Source organism: Sarcophilus harrisii, chromosome 6 (genome assembly GCF_902635505.1).
Source record: "Sarcophilus harrisii chromosome 6, mSarHar1.11, whole genome shotgun sequence".
NCBI classification, from domain to species: domain Eukaryota; kingdom Metazoa; phylum Chordata; class Mammalia; order Dasyuromorphia; family Dasyuridae; genus Sarcophilus; species Sarcophilus harrisii.
This window is the reverse complement of record NC_045431.1, coordinates 247,431,048-247,453,441: the sequence shown is the minus strand read 5'-3', so window position 1 is coordinate 247,453,441 and position 22,394 is coordinate 247,431,048.

The window sequence follows — 22,394 nt, the reverse complement described above, 5'->3', positions numbered from 1 at the left end:
ATACTCAGAACTGTTCTGAATTTTATTCTAGTAGCCAGCACACTCAGAACCAAATTCTGTCCTCAATGACAGTAATTATCTTTTCTCATTTTTTGAGGTTATAAAACCTAACTTTTTTTAGAAATAAAACTGACTTTATTAGATTTTTCAGTTATGATCTCTATTTAATACTATTATGACACATCAAAACCTTCACTGTAAACTATTGCTTTTGTGTTATAATATGAATTTAAGAGATATTCATGGGATTTTTAAGTTTAAATAATAACAATTCTGGGGTGAATTTAAATGAAAAATCATAATCACCACTTAATCACTGATCACTTTCCTTTGCACATATGGACAAGCAAAAGATATTAATGCTTGTCCTTTTGAGGGGTTTGTTTTCTATTTCTTCATTTAACATTCACTTATGAATTATAACAAGGACCATCATATTCAGTCACTTAAATCAGATTTTTTAAAAAATTGGGACCAATATTTAAATTTTCCTGTAGTGCCTCACTCTCCATCATTGAGTTGATTCAAGATTTCTTTCCTCAATAGCTCAGTAAGATCACGCTTACAGAATTTAAGCATTGGAAGGGTTCTCAGACACAGTCCAGTTCAATGAATCGTGAAACAATAATTCTTTCTAAACTAGATGCAGTAACCAATCACCCAAACTTTGCTTGACAAATCTAATGAGAAATGTTTGACTTCCTAAGACAAGCTCTCCCTCCTTTGCAAGCTCAATTGTGAGGAAGTCTTTCTTTATATCAAGTCTATGGCTGCTAATTTGAAACTGAGGCTTTCATTCCTGGTTCTGCCCTCTATCCTTTTGGGACAAAAGAGACAAATGTAATCCTACTATGGGACATCTGTCCCATTATTTGAAGAATGCTATCTTGGTTTCTTTTGTATTCTCTTCCCAGGACTAAATATGTTGGACTCTGTCAACCCATGAAGAAGTTTTCACCAATTTTTTAGTTCTTTAATTCCTTAATATACTTTCTAAAATTATGTTACTTACACCTAAAAATAATGCTCCAAACAATTTGGCCAGAGGAGAAGATGGTGGCCTTCTAATTTTCTGGTGTAGAATATTATATCTTTCTTTTCCTGCTATATCAGTTTTGACTTTTACTGACATGAAAATCCTCTTGAAACCCCCTTGTCCTCTTCAAAAAAAGTATTTATCTAGATTAGAGCTGCCAAACACACTGAGAACAGGTCTCATGCTGCCACAAGATATTCAATTGTACCCTGAAACAGATTAAAATGTAGAGAATATTTTACAAAATAAATAAAAAGAAAATGAAACATAAATCACGTTACATTTAAAAACTCTCCATATGAAGCCCACAGAGAGTTTTAGCTAAGATTTATTGATCATCAGTTCTACCTGAGTGTGACACAACTGGCATTGATATATTTTTTTAATTGGTGAAGCTGATTAAATATGTCATATATGCTTTCATTCACATCATTGATTTAAAATAAACAAAGCTATATGTCTGCAGGTTAAGGACTGATAAGATTTCCTTTACAGTTGACTTTGACTCAGAATAAGTTGACATGTGTTTGCATCCTGTAACGGCTCTTTCCTCACTGTATAATTTCTGCAAAGATCATTTCCTTCTTTGTGTTACTGAGAGTTTTGAACACAGTTATTTACAAATTCCTTTATAACTCTAACATTCTACAATACTGTGGAACAATTTACAATTATTCTTTGGGTCTGACCATTAGATAATTTTCCAATCTATCTAATCATACTATCGTTTAAGTAACATTTCTCTATGTGATCCATGAGAATAAATAAAGTCATTCTGCCAAATGACTTACAAAATAATCCAAATGCTTTGAAACTCTATTATTCTTGGGGCAGCGAGGTGACACAGTGGACAGAGTACCAACCCTGAAGTCAGGAGGACTTGAGTACAAATCTGATCTCAGACACTTAACACTTCTTAGTCATATGATCCTGGGCAAATCACTTAACCCCAATTGCCTCAACAACAACAACAAAAATCACCTCTATTATACTTGTTTACTAATTTTCTGTGATTTGTTCTCAATGAAATTATGATACCTTTAGGAGAACTGTTTCCTTTTTAAGATAATCATTTTAAGATAATTGTTCTTTTTGTGATATGCTAGAATTTTTATAGAACTGATGTCAATTTCTTTTACCAGTTTTATGCAGACTCTATTCTTTCCTCTTTTTTTCAAAAAAAAATAGAATTTTTGAAAAAAATTATTGTTAATAAATGCTTCTTTTTAGTTCTATAACTATTATTGATAAAGTAAGCACCATCTTTCATAAATTTTCATATTTTTTCATATGAAAAAAATCTTCTTTCATAAAAGAAGATTTGTCAGGATATAAACTGAACTCGGGACTTGGGAAAGGTTTGTCCAAATTTCATCATGAGAATTTTCAGCCCATGTACTTCCCTCACAGGCATGAAGAAATTGCAATATATCATCTGTCCAAGACATCTTCCCCTTCGTATTATTCATTTATAGACAAGTAGATTTCCTAGCCTTTCAGTTCCCTGATGTGGTTTACCACTTGATCAATACTTGCTATTATTGTCAAGAGTAGAACAGAACTTTCTGTCCCATCTGAAGTTTCTGGCAGTGAACATGTATATTGGGGTGCTGTTTATTCTGGTTTCTTTTTCAAAAATTTCTTAATTACTCTCACTTCTTCGACAAACTCATTTACAACAATTATTCCATCATCCTATGGCATTTTAAGTCATGTTCTAATGTAAAACTCATTTTTCTCATGTCATAAAATATGATTTAGGTTAAAAGAGTTTTCAACAATATAAACCTTAAGTTTTGCAAATACTAAAAATAGTTTAATTCATATGATTCTAACAACAACCCAGGATTCTGTTTTATAAAATAAAAAATCCAAGATTCTGAGAAAACGTGAGTTGCTTTGGGCAATACAGCTAGTCAATTTCTGAAGTATTATTTAAACCCAGATTTTCCTGACTAGAATGCAAAAGGACAATACTCTACCCAATATTCCACACCGTATCTCAAAACTTGTGATATAATTGTATCATGTATCTAAGGCTTATATGAGAAATGCCATGTAGTGCCTGTACCTTTATTATATACTCTTATTGAAACATTAAAAGCCCATGGATACCAAATAACTGCTCAGACTCTGATGATCTCTTTACAGTTCTGAGAATAAGGTCAACATGCACTTTATTTCTATTAGCTAGAATTCTGTCTGAACTTCCCATCTGCCATGAAACCAAGGATTTTGGCTTCTTCTGACCTTTGTCTTGATCTCTTGCAAAACCATACCCACTAATTTAACTATGCATGTTAGTTTTAAAGTAAGAGTTATTTAATATAGCATATAAGAATTTTTTTTTGAGCTCAGTAATGAACATGGCCATGTTACATGTAATAAACTGTAAACATTTGAGCCAGTAAGGAAAACTTTATCTCAGTTATCAGCAAATTAAAAGTGAAATTAATGTAGCTCTTTATCTGCAGTGAGGGCTACTAAGAACAGCCTCCAATGTAAATATATGACTTAGCATTCCCCAGTATAAAAATGAGGCCATATCTATATAATTAGAATTTTGAAAAATATATCCTGAGTATGAAAAGACTGCAAATATTTCTACAAAAAGGATTTCTACAAAAAGGCAATCCACATCTGCCCTGAATCCTTTGGAGTGTCTGGAGTCAAGTGAGATGTGGGTTACTTTCTAAATTCCTCACAGAATCATCTGGATAGCCTCTCATGGAATCTTATTGAGGGGCTTCAGAGAGTCAATAGAGTGGTTTTATTTACCTTTTGTAGAATCTTTTACTTGTTTTAGAATGTAATATCCTTTTAAGTAGAATTGTTTCCTTCAGTAGGAATGTATTGCCAGTGCTCAACACTATTCTTGCTACAGAGTAAATGTTAAATAAATGGCTATTGTTTGATCCAGGGTACATAATACCCTACTATTTCTTTAAGTTGCAAAATGAAACAGCAATGACTTGACAAAGGGCTGAGATACTCCTATCCCTGCTTTTCTTTGACAAAATCTAATAATATTATCTGTATCTTGAACTTCTTTGACCAGACAGCCGTTAGTGAAGATTATAAAAAGAATTAAACCAACTTGTTGAATGCTTGAAAGGATGCTAGGTCTGGAGTCAGATGAACTAGATTCCAATTTGGGGTATGTCATTTACTGAGTCGAGGATTTGGGGTAAGTTACTTTACTTTTCTGGATCACAGTTCCTCCTTTGTAAAAAGAAGGGTCAAGAAAAGACAACATATATTTATTAGATTATATGTCTGCCATAGACACTTCCACTAACAATGATAAAAAATGATGTAACAAGCAACTTGATTATTCTGGGTGTGGTATTCCATTCAAATCAATTGTATTCAATTCATCATTTTTTTTTTTATTTTAAAAAGAGCCAACTATACAAAAGGCAATAAATGAAGCAATAAAAAAATAATCTGTCCCCATCTTCAAGGAACTTTTCCTTGTGAGAGATAGCATATTCAAAAATTTTGAGAAGGAAATGGAAGAAAAGAAAAACATAGCGATAGACAGTGAAATAGAGAATATCTAGGAGAGACAAAGAGAAGGGAAGACCCAATGCAGAATCCAGAGAAAGGGGACAGAGAGAGCTCACCCTGAAATATTTATAAATTTGATGAGAAACTCAGAAAATTTAAGTGGAATCTCAACTGGGATTGATTGGTTTTAAAAAGTATTGTTTTAAGAAGAAAATAATAAAATTGCTTTGACAAATTGCTTTGAGTTCTGCCCTCTTGGACCAAATACAATAATCATAAACATGGTTTCACTGAGCTATTTATATTTCACTCATATATGAAGAAGTTTGGTTCTGAAAGGGGCAAACAATACTTTGGAGCAACTAAAAAGAATGAACCTCAGATATTACCTTCTTCATTGGTGAATAGGGTATCAGAATGAAGTTTTTTTTAAAACTCTGATTTAGCAAAACCTATCAGAATCTGTATATATACAAATGTAGTTATCAAATATTCTATAAGCCATTGGTTAAAAAGTGGACAGAAAATAAACTTTATATAATAGCTTAAATCACTTTGTAAACAATGTAAGGTGATATTTCTTTGCTAATGTAAACTGTTTAATGATTTGAAGGCAATTGATATTTGTTAAAAATTTTTACTTATTAAAAACAAATAAAAATATGACCAGAGAGAAATAAAACCATTAGGAACATGTCAGAAAAATGATTCTTTTTTGAAAACTATCATGGAGCTAATGTGCATTATGGTCCCTCAATTCATTTCCATATAATTATTTTAAGAGTTAAGAGGTAAGATTCAAAAAATGAAAAATTATATCTATCTAAACTTAAGAATTATATAAAAAGAATTTTTGGCTTCATAATGGACACTTGGTGCATTTTGATTGATTTTGAGTGCCAGGCAATTCTTATTTAATCATTTAATTGAATGAGTTAAGTGAGAAGACAACTTGAAGAAGCCTGACTAGGGTGGAGCAAGAGAGTGAAGAATCAATACCTGGGAGAAAAACAGTTCTGGCAAAGCTGTGTACAGAAACTAATAATAGAAGCACTTAGTTAATGAGAACTAAAAAAAAAAAAAAAAAAAAAACAAAAAAACAACTATTGCTCTTCAACATCAACTCTAATCTGAGTAACTTGTCAGAAGAGTAAAGCTCTCTGTAGCAATCTCTGACCTGCAGAGGAAAAGCAGAAATGTTAAGGGTTTTTACCAAATTGTCACTCCTTGAAGATGATATGATAGTTTACTTAGAAAACCCTAGAGAATCAACTGAAAAACTACATGAGAAATTAAAAACTTTTGTGAAGTTGCAGGAAATAAACTACATAAATAATTGGCATTTCTTTATATTACCAACAAAGCTCAATAGCAGAGATAGTGAGAGAAATTCCATTTAAAGTAAAATAAAACACTTGGGAGTCTATTTCAATTGAGAAATCCAAGAATGATATGAACAAAGTTACAAAACAACTTTCACATAAGTCAAGTCAGATCTAAAGAACTGAAAAAAATATTGACTGCTCGTGCATAGGCAGAGTAATATAAATAAAAATGACTATTCTGTCCAAATTAATTCACTTATTCAAGACCATACCAATTAAATTACCAAAAATGTTTTATAAAGCTAGAAAAAAGAACAACAAAATTCATCTAGAAGAACAAAAGTTCAAATATATCAAGGAAATTAATGAATAAAATACAAAAGAAGGTGATCTAACAATACCATAATTCAAACAATATATTATAAAGCGGTAATGAGCAAAACAGTATAGTACTAGATAAGAAATAGAGTGAAGGATCAGTGGAATAGGTTACTTATGTAAGACTTATTTGTATATGACCATAGTAACCTAGTGTTTGATAAATCCAAAGACCCAAACCTCTTGGATAGTAAATAACTATTTCACAAAAAACCTATTTGGAAACATATAAAATAATATGACAGAAATAAGGTATAAACAAACATGTTACAGCATATCCCAAGATAAAATAAAAATGTGAATATGATTTAGAAATAAAGGGTGACAACATAAGCAAACTAGAAGAGCAAGATCACTTAGCCTTTTAGATCTATGGAAAAGGGAAGAATTTGTGACCAAAGGCATGATAAAGAGCACTACAGAATATAAAATAGACAATTTTGAGTATAACAAACTAAAATTAAAGATTTGGCTCCAATAAAACCAGTGCAACCAAAATTAGAAGAAAAACAGTTATAAAACAATATTTAGAGCAAATTTCTCTGATAAGGCCTGATTTCTCAATATACAGAGAACTAAATCAAATTTAAAAGGATACAAACCTTTGGTCAATTGATAAGTTGTCAAAGGACATGAACAGACAGATTTCAGTTGAATAAATCAGCTATCTAATTATATCAGGAAATGCTCCCAATTACTTCTGATTAGAAAGAGCAAAGTTAAAATATTTCTGAGTTAAAGTTAAAATGTTTATCCTACTCACACCTATCAAATAGGCTATTCTGACAGGGAAAAAAAACAACATGAATAATGTTGGAATGGATGTGGACAAATTGGGATACTAGTAAGCTGTGGAATTTTGAGCTGATCTCTCCATCTGGAGACTAATTTGGGACTATGCTTAACGGGCAACCAGACTTTGCATATCCTTTAACCCAGCAAAACCATTAGTAAGTCTATATCCTTAGCAGTTCTTTTTGGATTTCTACAAATGTCTATCAATGGATTTAGGTGAAGGATGAACTAATAAGCAAAAAGAAAGGATATAGTTGCAAGGAAGTTGCTATCACCAGTGACAGTTTTTGCGAGTTGTGACTAGAACATTACAAAGACTCATTTAACAATCATTTATTAAACATTTACTCTATACCAGGAATGGTATTGAGCACTGAGAATATGAGCAAAAAGATTGAAACAAACTCTATTCACAATGATCTTATATTCAAACATATAAGGTTCTATGAAAGGTATGAAAGAGTGTAAATGGGACTGATTAGATGAAGGATTTCTAAGTACTGAGTCACATGATCCCTGTTCCCAGAACTGGGACCCTGGAGAGATCATTTGATTTCTGGAGGGATGAATTTTGAGCCCTGAGATACAGGAAGTTGCAGGAAGTGATGTGACCTGTGGGAGTCAGCCAACATTGGTGACCATTGTTCAAGGATGGTTATGTCTTTTTAGTCTATCCAATGAGAAGGCTCAGGTCTTTTGCTTTTAAACCCTGGACAAGCCAGAAGCTGGCCAGGTTCCAGGAGCACATAGCAGAGTTGGGATGGCTCCCAGGTGTGTCTGGGCCTCTCCCTGCAGGGATTAAATAAATGCTTTCTCTTTGTACCTGATGATATCTCTGATTAGTTAATTGGGAATGGGATCTCACCCCCAACCTGTCCACACAGTTTATGTGGGCTCGCCCGGGATTTGGCTTCCTAGAGAGATGGCTTGGGTCCCTGATTCAGGATAGGAGCCAGGTTGGGTTTTCCGACTGACCTTGAGATCAGACTCTCAGCCTCCCTCTCTGTGAAGAATGAGCCTAGGGAGACAAGACACTCAGGTACAAACAGAAGGCACACAAGTCTTAGAAGATGAAACTGCCCATCTGAAAGAGAGCCAAGTAACAAGTATGTGTGATCCTAGAGGCACTGTCTGTAAATGTGCCCTTGAACTATCCTTGTGAGCTCTGGGATTATCAAGCCTTGGTTGATCCAGATTAAGGGGTTCTGTTAACGGCACAGGATAGAGGCGTTCTATGGTGGGCTATGAAGGTAGGCAACTTCTTCTGACCCTGGTCTGCCAAGCTACCCTGGAGGGGTCACTTCATTTGCTGGAGATCAGTGGGGTGAGATTGGATGCTCTGAGAGGGGGTCCAACTCAAATCTTCAGAGTAAAAAGGGAAAAAAAAGTACACTTGGGTGTTTCTGTTGTATATGGGCAAGGGATGGTCTCTTCCATGTAATTTTTGTCTGTGTTTGTCTTTGTGCAGAATGTCTTTGTCATGTTTGTTCTGTAAGCTAGAATTTGTTAGAAAGGTCTGACTTTCCTGTAGGATCCAATTCTGGCCAAAGTTGGAGTTTTAGGAACAGTCCATCGGGAATAATGGTTGGTTGGGGAATTTGGCAACGGGTCATTTCAAAAGTCCAAAGCAATTCAATTAAATTGGGGAGGATTTGCAGAGAGTGAAGATGGTAGTTTTTTTTTTTTTTTTTTTTTTAATACATAGGCAATTTATTTATGGGTCAGATAAGTGCCACAGAAAATAGAGCTCTAGGGCTAAAGTCTGGATGGTTCACTTTCCTAAGTTCAAATCTGGCCTCAAATATCCATTTATTTATTTTATTTTGATATTTTTTTTATTATAGCTTTTTATTTACAAGATATATGCATGGGTGATGTATCAGCATTGACCCTTGCAAAATCTTCTGTTCCAACTCTTCCCCTTCTTCCCCCCATCTCCTCCCCTAGATGGCAGGTAGACCAATACATGCTAAATATGTTATAGTATATGTTAAATATAATATATGTGTACATATATTATCCATGTCCATACAGTTATTTTGTTGCACAAGAAAAATTGGACTTAGAAATAAGGTAAAAATAACCTGAGAAGAAAATCAAAAATGCAAGTGGACAAAAACAGGGAGTAGAAATGTTATGTTGTGGTTCATACTCATTTCCCATAGTTCTTTTGCTGGGTATAACTGGTTCTCTTCATTATTGAACAAATGGAACTGATTTGATTCATATCATTGTCAACAATCTTCAAAGAGAACCCTATCCATCAGAATTGACATCATATAGTATTGTTGTTGAAGTATATAATGATGTCCTGGTTCTGCTCATTTCACTCAGCATTGGTTTCTGTAAGTCTCCCCAGGCCTTTCTGAAATCCTCCTGCTGGTCATTTCTTATCGAACAATAATATTCCATAACATTCATATACCACAACTTATTCAGCCATTTTCCAATTGATGGGCATCCATTCCATTTCTAGTTTCTAGCCACTACAAAAAGGGCTTCCACAAACATTTTTGCACATGTGGGTCCCTTTCCCTTCTTTAAGATCTCTTTGGGATATAAGCCTAGTAGTAACACTGCTGGATGAAAGGGTATGCACAGTTAAATAACTTTTTGAGCATAGTTCCAAATCACTTTCCAGAATGATTGGATGCATCCACAATTCCACCAACAATGCATCAGTGTCCCAGTTTTCCTACATCCCCTCCAACATTCAGCATTAGAAGATGGTAGTTTCTTTCTTTTCCTTCCTTGTTCCCTGACTGCAGCTGGGCCACATGGGGCCAGAGCGAGAGAAAGAAATTATGCTGTTTAGTGAAATTCATTATTTGAAATATGATAGCAAAAGCAATTTTATATTATTGGGAATTTAAAGCTGTATTTGATTGAATTTTTAAGTTAAAATATAGGTTATTAAAACAAAATGCCACTAGCTTACCTTAGGGGAGATCGTGGTTTTATCTCCCTATTTAGATGATGTGTTGTTTTCTAGAAGTATTAGGTAATTTGTAAACTATGAGTTATGCTTTAAAAATTTGTCAGCTCCGTTGAGTATGTATAAGTTTTATGAAATTTGGTTCAAAGTTATTTGCGAATCTTGAAGTTTAAAGTTTTAAATAAAAAAGTGATTTTTATCTCTTACAGCAAATGTCTATAATCAGAGCAAGTGGTCAGGGGAAGATAAAAACACAATACAAGTATATAGATATTTTCATTTGCAACCCAACCTTGCTTGCTGCGAGTATATCTTTTAATTCTTTTACTTCCTGAGGCTAGAGTTTCTTTATCTAAGAGTTTATTTTGGCCAATTACTTGGAGCCACTCCCACTTTGCCTTTTGTTCATTGATGGAAAGCAGGGAATCTCATCATGCCCTGATTAGGCTAAGTATTTTTTTTTTAGGACCCTAAACCAATCTGCCTAGGTCCTCAAACTACTGCCCGCAGGCCAGATGCAGCAGCTGAGGACATTTTATCCCCCTCATCCAGGGTTATGAAGTTTCTTTATTTAAAGGCCCAAAAAACAAAGTTTTTGTTTTTACTATGGTCCGGCCCTCCAACAGTCTGAGGAACAGTGAACTGGCCCCCTATTTAAAAAATTTGAGGCCCCCTGGGATGGAAAGCATGGCTAACTCCCTGGGATCTCTGGAACCCCAATCCTAGACCCCTTATTTATCAAAGATCTATATTGTCTTCAAATGCATTTTTCATGTTTTGCATGATCATGGGGGGCTATATGGAAAAAGAATTCCTCATCCAACAATTCTCCATTAAGTATGCAGGAAAATGATTACTGCCAGCTATCCATGGACCTAGAGAGATTTCCGTTGTTTCTAAAATGAAGGGGAATTCACTCCAGGTGAAGGGAAGCAGGCTTAGACATCAGCTACCCATGTTGCTGATCATTTGCTCCTGACCATGGTAACTTTAATCTCCGACTGCTGCATTTCCTATAGCTCCCAGGTGAGTAAATTCTGAAAAGGGCCTGCACATGTGCTCCTCGAAGGGATTTCAAACTGCTTTGTTTTGTTAACACCTATACTAATTGGGTACAAACCTTCCCTTGTAAGGCTCTAAGGTTTTTGTGGGAAAGATCATACTCACTGAAGGGCACAATGTTCTACCCATTGCACCTTCTCCTTTGAGGAAACAAAACAAAAATTTGGGAAAAACATTCTTTGGTATCCAGCCTAGGAAAGCTGTTCCGATGAGAGACATTTTTGATAGCCTTATCTCTCACTTCTCCTTCCCCAGCCCTTTTCTGGGTGGGCTTCCTGATTACAGTCTCTAGCAACTTCTATATTAACTCTATCTTTGTTTATTCTTTGTTTTTTACTCATATTTAGTTCTTGCATTGAATCTACTTGTGAGTGTTGCTTCTTTCACAATCTGAGCCATGAAATTCCAACCATTTGGTCAACCTGAAATCACCCGAGACTTGATTCTGACATTCAGCACCAGACACTGCTGCTTCAAGCGCCCTGCCTACAATTCACTTTTCAGTCTGGACCCCACTGGGCAGAGCCAGCTTCACGCTCCCTTGTCAGCCTGAAACAGCTCCAGAAGATGAGACCTTCGTCCCTTTGTACCAAATGAGTCTGGATCTGGACTGCTTGTGGTGGAATGTACATATTGGGGTGAGAAATCTTCAAACTGATGAAAAAGGGGGGGGGAACTGAATGGGACTGATTGGATGAAGGATTTCTCAATATTGAGTCACATGATCCCTGTTCCCAGAACTGGGACCCTGGAGAGGTCATTCGTTCTCTGGAGGGATGAACTTTGAACCCTCATTGAAGTGACATGACCTGTGGGAAGCAGCCAACGTTGGTGACCATTGGTCAAGGATGGTTATGTCTTTTTAGTCTATCCAATGAGAAGGCTCAGGTCTTTTGCTTTTAAATCCTGGACAAGCCAGAAGCTGGCCAGGTTCCAGGAGCACATTGGCAGAGTTGGTATAGCTCCCGGTGTGTCTGAGCCTCTTCCTGCAGGAATTAAATAAATGCTTTCTCTTTGTACCTGATGATGTCTCTGATTAGTTAATTGGGAATGGAGTCTTGCACCCAACTTGTCCCACACAACTGCATATGTTTTCTAGGCTCTATCAGTCAGAAGTCAGGAGAAGTCACCAAGGTGAATCTCGACATCTTGGTGTGTAAAATATCAGATTTGGTTCAAATGATTTGGCAGACACTGAGTGGCAGTTGCCATATCTGAAGACATATCAGAAATGTCCAAAATTGGACTTCATTTGATTTAATAGGCATTAATTGTGAACCTCCTAATGTGCCATTTACTGGAAAAAGAGGTAGGGATACAGTAATAGAAAAAAAATATTCCTTGACCCACTTGGGGGATGGAAAAAGGAAGCCCTTTCAACTCAAGCTCATTATCTGGGCAGTACCAACAGTAGCAAAGTTTCCCAACAAATGCACGAGAAATACCCTTGCATAGTGCTCTTTGCATTGTCCCAATCACAAATGAAATCTGGGAATAATGACAATATGATTGAAGAAGCTGACCCTGATCCTACAATACAAGAATATTTCTCAATAGGGCATGGATTGAAGAAATGGCTTCCTACCAGGGATATAAGAAAAGAATCTCTTGATTAAATACATCCTGACCAGCCAGATTTAATGAGAACCTGATTCCTTTTCTTCCAAATTGATTTTTTTTTCTTGTAGGAAATGTTCCAAGGCATTAAATCACCTATAAATCTTTAATACAAATAGTTTTTTTTTTTTTTATCTCCTCCAAAAGAGGTGGAGTAAAAAGGAAACACAGGACAGCATAGGAACTAGAGACCTGAAGCAGAATGCATAGCTTCTAGAGTTTCAGCCCCTAAACTTTCTTTCTGATGGTATCTTGCTTTCTATCTGGAAAGGAGTCACAAGTCTGAAGACTCTGCACCTTTGTTCCCTTTCTGCTGAGCCAAAAAAGAGGTCTCCTGCTAGACATTCCTTACTTGCAAACCTGAGTCTATCTTTTTCTCCTCTCTTCCTCTTCCTTCTTTTCTTGTCTTGTACCTCTTCTTTTCTTTTGTCCTCTTTTCTATTATGTTTTCCCTTCCTCTTTATTTTCATTTTTTTCCTTTTTTTCTCTTTCTTTTCTCTTCCTCTCTCTAACCTCACTTTCTGACCTTTCCATTTATCCTCTATTCTTTCCTCCTTTGTTAGGAATCCAGAAGATAACCATATCTTATTTTGACTCCAGACCAGTTGCACAGTATTGCAGACAGGTATTTATGGCCATCCACAGTAATTCTCTTTGTAGAAATACTTCTGGATTTTTTTATATTAAGCTTTATTTTTAAAGATTTAATTTTGCTTAGAGACATAGCTTCATTTTTGCATTTGGAGATGTTTGTTCACATATTGGCAGCAGCAGCAGCAGCAGCCTTCAGTGCTGATGATAAAAAGCTATGTTTCATTTCATTATTAATAGTCTTTCATGTTGTTGAGATGAAGATTTCCTTATTGGTTCAAGTAGTTAGTTATACTTCAACATTTAAAACAGTCATGTTCATTATTGAGCCAAAAGAAAAAAGAAGCTCATTATAGACAAAATTAAACATCTCTTTTCCTATCCAAAACTGTTTTGTAATTCAGCAGATATGGTTTCACAAGTTGTGCAGAACAAAAGGTTATTGGAGTTGTGTTTTCCTGAGAGTTGGATGTCTAGGCACACAATCCCAGCAGATTTAAAAAGTTGGTGGGTTTTGGCTCAGTTTCTAGTTAGTTCTCAAATGAAGGAAGAACTGGTTTCAAATTCTGCCTCAGAAATTAGTTAGGTATATTACCCCAGGCAATTCACAATCTCTCTGAATTTCAGGATTTTTTCCTGTAAAATAAGTATAATAACAGCAATCTGTCATACTGGATTGTTATTAGGATAATACAAGTAAATTATTTTACATGTTTTGAAAGTCTTAGTTTTATTTGATTGGTAACTATTATTTATTAATGTACATCTTATTTGATGACATGAGAGAAAATATTAACTTCCCATTGAACTGTGACTTAAAGATAGAGTATAAAATGCCTAGAAATTCAGTGTGCATGTTATACAACTGAAAGATATTCAGAGATATATGAGAAAAAAATGGATCAGAAAAAAATATCATTGCAATATTCATGTTCACTGCCAAAAACTCTAGATGGGACATAGAATCTTGCTACACTTTTGGTGACAATAACAAGTATTAGAACTTCTTATTAATCAAAGAAAAGAGTATCAGAGAATTTAAAAATGAGGAAATCTGCTAGTCCATAAGATAGTAGTAATAAATGGTGGAATCCCACAGATGATACATTCAAATCCTTTGATGCCTGTAAGGGAAAGCTTGGATCATCAAAGAGAAGTTTAAGATGAAGAATTAAGAACTTAGATGTGCAATCTTTCCCATGTGTGGAATTTAAACTATCAGAGATATTTAGAGGGCAATCAATTTAAATGTGACCTTGGTCAGCATTTAGATATAAGACCAATTTATGGAAACTAGAGGCAGTGAAAAATGCCAGCTGGATTATTATAGGCAATCTTTGACATTAGCAGAGGGGTCAAGGAGGAAATTTAACAGATTTACAAAAGTTAAATATGGAGGCATTTAACTCTACCTGCTACTCATCCTTTGGTGATCTCAGTGGAACAGAAATGCTAATAGAAAAATCAGTTAGCCCCTACTTGTTCATGACCCTGGATTTTGTCTAATGGTTGATAAGCCCTAAGAGAACTTCTTCATAATAGTCAATATGGAGACAGAATATTTAAAGCTGGCACTGATTCAGAGTAGAAGTGCAACATTTCATTAAGTGTTAATTTCTAAAGAAGCAGTATGTATGAGGCATTGTGCCAAGGGTAGGGGAACTATGTTAGGGGTTGAAGGGACTAAACACTTAACCTCTTTGATTTCCTCATTAGTAAAATGAGGAGTTGAGTGTATTTGACCTCAAGGCTGCTTCCATCTTTATGACTACAGTCTTGTAACTAAGTTTACAAAAAAGGTAAGTGTCTTCAAAGTTACTTTGCCTGAGAGTAGACAAACCTAATGATCAAACAGCTTCAAACTGACAGGTATTCAGAACTTGGGCTCCCCATAGGAAGGGAAGCCAATTGAGTCACAAGATTTATAGTATCCTCAGCAAGGAGACTTGTGTTATTGTGGACTAAGAATTGGAGAGCCGAGTTCCCAATTCTGTGAGAGACACAGGGGAAGAAATGATAAGTACAAGTGAAGATGATTAGGAAACTAATGGGAGAGAAAATATGGTTAAGCATACCCACCATCCACCAGGGTTTCTAATGTTTTTATTTATCAGTGAGATGCAACAGGATAATGATTAGAATTCTAAGTACCTGAGGAAAACCCCTTTCCTCCTTTCTCCCGTTTTCTCTGCAATGCCTGGACTTTTAATCTTAGTTAATTCAAGTTGTTCATTTGATATTTTCAGTATCGTTTTAAAGCTTGCTTTCCCTAGACAAATATGAGAGAATAAATGAGGAGCAATGATGACTACTGTCAATGCAAAGAATTAGATTGCAGTCAGCTTATACCTCTATCCAGAGAATCAGGATCTTTATCCTGGTTTGTTGGATCAAAGATGCCATGATGACAATTATTATTAGATTATGGTAATGAGCTTCCTAAACTATCAGAAAAGGGAAGTCATGTAGCCTGAGGGCCAATTTGCTTCTAGGCCCGAAAGCTTTGTGTATCAAGGATCACTTTGGATATCCGTTGAAATCAATGAAATCTATGGAATCTTTATCAGAATGATGTTTTTAAATACAGAAAATTAAAAACACCTCAGGGGATTGGAAAAGAAACTGTTCAGTTACAAAAATGTTTATCAAAATATGTTTTGAAAAGAATGAACTCACAGATCCCAAATTCAGAACTGCTCAGGCTAAAATGAGTCAATTATTGGACTGAGGTGTTGTTGGTCAAATGAGGATGCCTTGACAAGACCTTAACCACCAACCACAAAAGAAGGGACAGGAAGTGAAGGTAAAGACGAAAGGGAAGTGTTAGGATTCACCCTCAGCCAGCACAGTGAGAAAAGACACATGTGGTTTATTGGGATAAACAAAGTCTTCTTCAGACAAAATACTAGAGGCACATTTGAAAATTACAGTGGTAAGAAAACAGCACATGTGGAGATAACTCCATTTCCTTCTTGTCCCCAAGAAGAAACCATGGGCTTTAACATACCTGACAAGTGATCATTGAAATTCTGTACAAAGGCATCCAAAGAGGGAAAGCCCATCAGCTTTAAGGGTAGGACCTTCGATTTTTTTTCTCTTGAAATACCTTGGACATTTTTCTGACATCATGTCTAAATTAACCTCTATGTTATTTCCACCCTTTTTATTTTTTACTTTAACAACTTCTCTTGGCCTTCCCTTATTTAAAACATTTTTTACATTTATTTTTTAACACACATTTCTTTGTGACTCATATTGGGAAAGAAAAAACAAAGCAAAAAGGGAAAAAACCATGTGAGAGATTAAAAAAAAAACAGAAAAAAAGAAGTGAACATAGCATGTATTGATTTATATTTAGTCTCCTTAGTTCTTTTTCTGGATGCAGATGGTATTTTCTGTTCAAAGTCTATTGGGATTACTTTGGCTCACTGAACCACTGAGAAGAATCAAGTTTTTCATAGTTGATTATAGCACTTGCCATTATTGTGTACAATGTATTCCTGGTTCTACTTGTTTTGCTCAGCATCAGTTCATGTACATTTTTCCAGGCTTTTCTAAAATTAGTATATTCATCTTTTTTTATAGAACAATAATATTTTATTAACTTCATGTATCATAACTTGTTCAGCCATTCACCAATTGATGAGCATCCACTCCTTTTCCAATTCTTTGCTGCTACAAAAAAACACTGCTAAAAACATTTTTGTACATATGGGTCCTTTCCCATTTTTTATGTTTTCTTTGGGATACAGATCCAGTAATGGCACTTCTGGGTCAATGAGTTTTATAGCCCTTTGGGCATAGTTCCAGATTGCTCTCCAGAATGGTTGGATCATTTTACAACTCCACTAACAATGCATTAGTGTCCCAGTTTTCTCATATCTGCTCCCAACATTCATCATTTTTATTGGTCATCTTAGACAACCAGAGAAGTATGAGGTGGTATCTCAGAATTATTTTAATTTGCATTTCTCTAATCAATAGTGATTTAGACTAGTTTCCCATATGACTAGAGATGGCTTCAATTTTGTCATCTGAAAATTGTCTGTTCCTATCCTTTGACCATTTATCAATTGGGAAATGGCTTACATTCTTATAAATTTGACACTGTTCTTTATATATTTTAGAAATGATACCTTTATCAGAAATACTGGCTGTAAAGATTTTTTCTCATTTTTGTACTTCTCTTTAAATCTTGTTTCTGTTAGTTTTGTTTGTGCAAAACATTTTTAATTTAATCTAATCAATGTTCTCCATTTTACTTTTCATAACGTTCTTTAGTTCTTTGATCAAAAATTCTTCCCTTCTCCAAAGTTGTGACAGGTAAATTATCCCTTGTTTTCCTAATTTGTTTATGGTATCATCCTTTATTCCTGAATCATGTATCCATTTTGACTTTATTTTGGTATGGATTGTAAGATGTAGACCTGTGCTAAGTTTCTGACCTATCATTTTCCGGTTTTCCCAGCAATTTTTGTCAGTTAGTGACTTCTTATTCCAAAAGCTGGAGTTTGAAGGTTTATCAAATACTAGATTGCTATGGACCTTGATTATTGTGTTGTGTGTATCTAATATATCCCACTGCTCTACTGCTCTATTTCTTAGCCAGTACTAAGTGGGTTTGATGACTCTTTGAGCCAAATCTGATGGGAATAAGATTCACACAATGCTCATTCCCCTCCTTTTCCCCTCAATTGTAATAGGTCTTTTCTGCCTCTCCATGAGATGTTATTTACCCCATTTCTACTCCATTTTCCTCTTATTCCAGTAAAATCACCTTTCTTCCTTTTGTTTCTTTTTTTATTTCATCACAATGAAATCAAAGTATACCTGTACCATTTAAGTATACTCATAACAGAGATACAATTCTCAAAACTTAAACATATCATCTTTCCATATAGGAATATAAGCTTTTTAACTTTAAAAAGAAAATTATTTTTCTTTCTTTTTTTATCTTTTATACTTTTCTTGAGTCCTGTATTTGAAGATCAAATTTTCTCTTCAGCTAGGGTCTTTTTGTCATTCATTCAACAGAATTCATCAGAAATGAATGAAATTTACCCTTTTCATTGAATATTTTCCCCTGAAAGATAATGCTTAATCTTTCTATTTACTTGATTTTTGGCTGCAATCCAATTTTTGGCTGCTTTGCTTTTCTGAATATCAAATTCTAGGCCCTTCCATCCTTTGTAGTGATAACTGCTAGGTGTTGAGTAATCCTGATTGTGGCTCCTTGATATTTGAATTGTTTTTTCTGGCTACTTGCAATATTTTCTCCTCCATCTGTTAATTCTGAAATTTAACTACAGTGTTCCTTGAAGTTTTCATTTTGGGGTTTCTTTGAGGAGGTGATCGGCAAATTCTTTCAGTGGCTGTTTTACCCTCTGGTGTTTAATGTGTGATTTTCTTCAGTTATTTTTTGTATCTCTTTTTCTTCAGACATTTTTTTTTCTTTCCTTTTCCAAGCTGTTGATTCTCTCATGCATACCTCTCATTTCCTTTCTCATTTTTTCTTCTGCCTCTCATATTTGCCTTTTAAAGTATTTTATGAGAGCTTCCAAGAAGGGTCTTTGGGCTGAAGACCAATTCACATCACTCTTTGAGATATCTCCTGTGGATATTCTGTTCTTGTCTGAGTTGGTGTTTTGGTCTACCTTGCCACCATAGTAGCTTTCTTTGGTCAAGGTTATTTTCTGTTTCTTTTTTTCTTTCCTTTCCTTTCCTTTTCTTTTGGTATTTCTTCTTTTTTATTTTTATGGTTAAGCTCTGCTCCTAGGTAAATGGGATATTGTCCCAAGCTTCCTGTGCAGCTCTGAGCCTTGGCTTTGAGCACAGGGGCCCCTTGTGTTTGCAGGTGTGTGGAATGGAGAGATAAAGTGAAGAACTTACAGGAATGTTTAAATTCTTTTTCTGTATTTTTTATTATTTCTATGTCTCTGTGACCTGCATACATACGTTGTATGCAAGCCAATATTTACTTAAAACTAGATATATTTACTTAACCAGAAATGATGACATTTATTCTTGGTCAGTGTTATCAATATTTAGATTATTAAATGCCATCAGCTCAGGATTCTGAAGTTTGAAGATATGACTGATGATTCCTCTGGGAATCAGGGAAACAAAGCATTTCGTTCTAATCTGCCTTTGGCACCAATGTTTAACATCCAATTAGGGGAGAAGGACCCTATTTCTCAATGCTCCCCAGCCTATGATGTAATCCTTTGTAACCAAACCTATAAAAACTATATCTTTCCTAAATCTTGAGCCCTTCTACTGTGAGCTTTCTCTCTTCCCTCCTCACAGTGGAATTGCTCATTCTCATGAGAATTTATTAATAAATAACTTTTCTGCTTTCTACTGAGTGATCTCTGAGTAGTCATTTTGGGTAAGAGTCTTCTACATCCCTCACAGTTGGGGGCTTGTCCGGGATGGGGTCTTTGGGGGAGACAGCTAAGTGCACCCTGAACAGGGACAGGTGCCCACGGCGTAGTTTTCTCCATGGTCTCTGTCTCTGGGTGAGCAGCCTCCCTCCCCTCTTAGACAATGACCCAAGGCAGAGATACTCAGTGGAACACAGAATTGAAAACTGAAGGAAGTAGAGTCCTGATGGCTGGCAGCAGTCTGAAAAGAAACACATGTTCTCAAGGTAACACTCTTGGGAAATCGGGGGGTCTATTGGCTGGGTCAAGGGAGACTCTGAGGGGTTAGCCCTCCTAAATTTATTTTTGGAGTGGACTGCTGTTGACCCCAATGATAAAAGACTTTTCCTAAGGAGGCTCTCGGGTGGCTGTGCAGGTGTGAGGGTAATGTAGGGCCTCCGCTGACACTTAGACCGGGTCCAGGGTTGAATAGAAGCAGTCCAAAAACCTGTATCAGGACGTTAGCTAGGGAATTCAAGACTGGGATGGACTTCCCAGATATAAAAGGGAAGAAAACTGGAAGGATGTATATCCCAGGACTATTTGGGTATATCAGACTTAAAATCTGTATGTAAAAAATAGAAAATAGAGCTCTGTGTATGTCTGTGTATATATGTCTGCTTTGCATTGCCTTTGTACTCGTAAGAGATAAGAATTCAGTTTCTATGTTTAAAGTATCAGGCTGAAATGTGGGAACTGGAAATAGTAATTCTTTCTGAGTGCTTCAGAATGTAATTTGGGAACGAGTTTTGGGCTTCTCAAGAAAAGAAAATCTTTTTCTCTTTCTCTCCCTCTGCTTCTGGCAGTGGTTTTCAGGAAGGGGGAGAGAAGAAGAAGAAAAAATAAAAACAGATTAAAAGTTTGGAAAGTTTTGAGAAAAAAGAAGAACAGTGGCTATCACTCCTGTAAACAAGGAGCCTGTTATCACAAGCCAGAAAAAAAAAATCAAGGTAAAGCAAAGATTGATCCGTAACTCTTTCCTGGCTTACTAAAGAAATGAAGTTTGCATGGAATATCTAGATAGATTTTAGGAAATTTCACAAACTAAAGTACTAGTTAATTTTAAAATTGCTATATGTGTTAAGATTGGAAACTTAAGATTGGAAATAGGAAACTGCAAATATTGGAAGGGAGGAATAAAAATAGAGTAAGAGCGCTAACTAGTTGAATACGGGGACTCTCTGACCTATTGGCTCTGTGGGAAAACTAGGCATACTTCTAAAAAATAATTTTGTGTGTGTGTCCCAAAAGAAGACCATTAATAGCAAGTTTGCTCTCATGGAATTAGAACACAGAAAGTTTAAAAAGGCTAAACTGGGTAATTGTTTGTCTGCAACCTTTTATTAAGAGTTTTAGGAACTTACTATATTTTAGAGAGGTATTATAATTTTGAAATAATTTTACTGTTGCCTTGCATATGTCAGATTTATTAAGAGGATAAAATCTTAAGAATTATTTGAATATTATGGCCTTTACAACTGAAGAGAAAAACCTTTCTTTTTTTATTATTTAGTTGGACTTCAAATTAGAAATATAGGTTATTAAATAAAATGCCAGTAGCTTACCTTGGTGGGGGGTTGTGTTTGTATCTCCCCACTTAAATGATATATTGCTTTTTAAAAGTATTGGGTACTTTGTAAACTATATTATGAGTTTTATGAAATTTGGTTTAAAATTAATTGTGAATCTTGAAGTTTAAAGTTTTAAAAAAAGGTGATTTAAAGGCAAGGGAAAAGAGATTTATTTACGAAAGCAATTAATAGTTTAAATAGAACATCTAGTCAGAAGTATTTCAGAGAAGGTTTAAGCAAATAGGCATTGGGAGGAGAGAGACAGAGAGATGGGACAGGAGAATGAAGGTGATTTAAGAAGGACTGATTAGTGGGAGCAAATGATTTTTTTGGGAAAAAGAAGGAACTGGCTGGCAAGGGTAGTCACAGAGAGACAGCTGTGAGACGGGATGTGTTTTTGTGGCATTTGAGCAGCAGAGCAGCAATGGAAAGCTGCAGCCACTTTTGGCTGAAGAAAACAAATGGTGGTTTAAAGGGACATGCTGCTCTTGCAAGATGTTAATTGATTGAATATTTGTTTCTTTAGATACATAATGGTTATGAATATTAAAGAATATGATCAGAAATGTGATCTATAGTTTGAAAGGGTTATTTCAAAAAAGTTTAATTGATGTTTTCAAGAATTTTTCAGATTCTTTTATGTAAAAATAGGAAGTTTTAATTTACTGTATTGATACCAATTATTTAAAGGGACTCCAAGAATCTTTATCAGAATGATGTTTTTAAATACAGAAAACTAAAAACACCTCAGGGGATTGGAAAAGAAACTGTTCAATTACAAAAATGTTTATCAGAATATGTTTTGAAAAGAATGAACTCACAGATCCCAAATTCAGAACTGCTCAGGCTAAAATGAGTCAATTATTGGACTGAGGTGTTGTTGGTCAAATGAGGATGCCTTGACAAAGACCTTAACCACCAACCACAAAAGAAGAGACAGGAAGTGAAGGTAAAGACTAAAGGGAAGTGTTAGGATTCACAACTGCTCTGGCAGACTCAGTTTTTGGGACTATTTTGTTTTTAGGAAACCTCCAAGATATAGACACGTGTCTTGGGACTGGCAGTCTCTAGCCTTGTAAGCCCAATTTCTTAATTGGTATCATAGCATTTTCAATAACATTGCAGTTTTTAGATCAAGCCTCTAAAAAATTT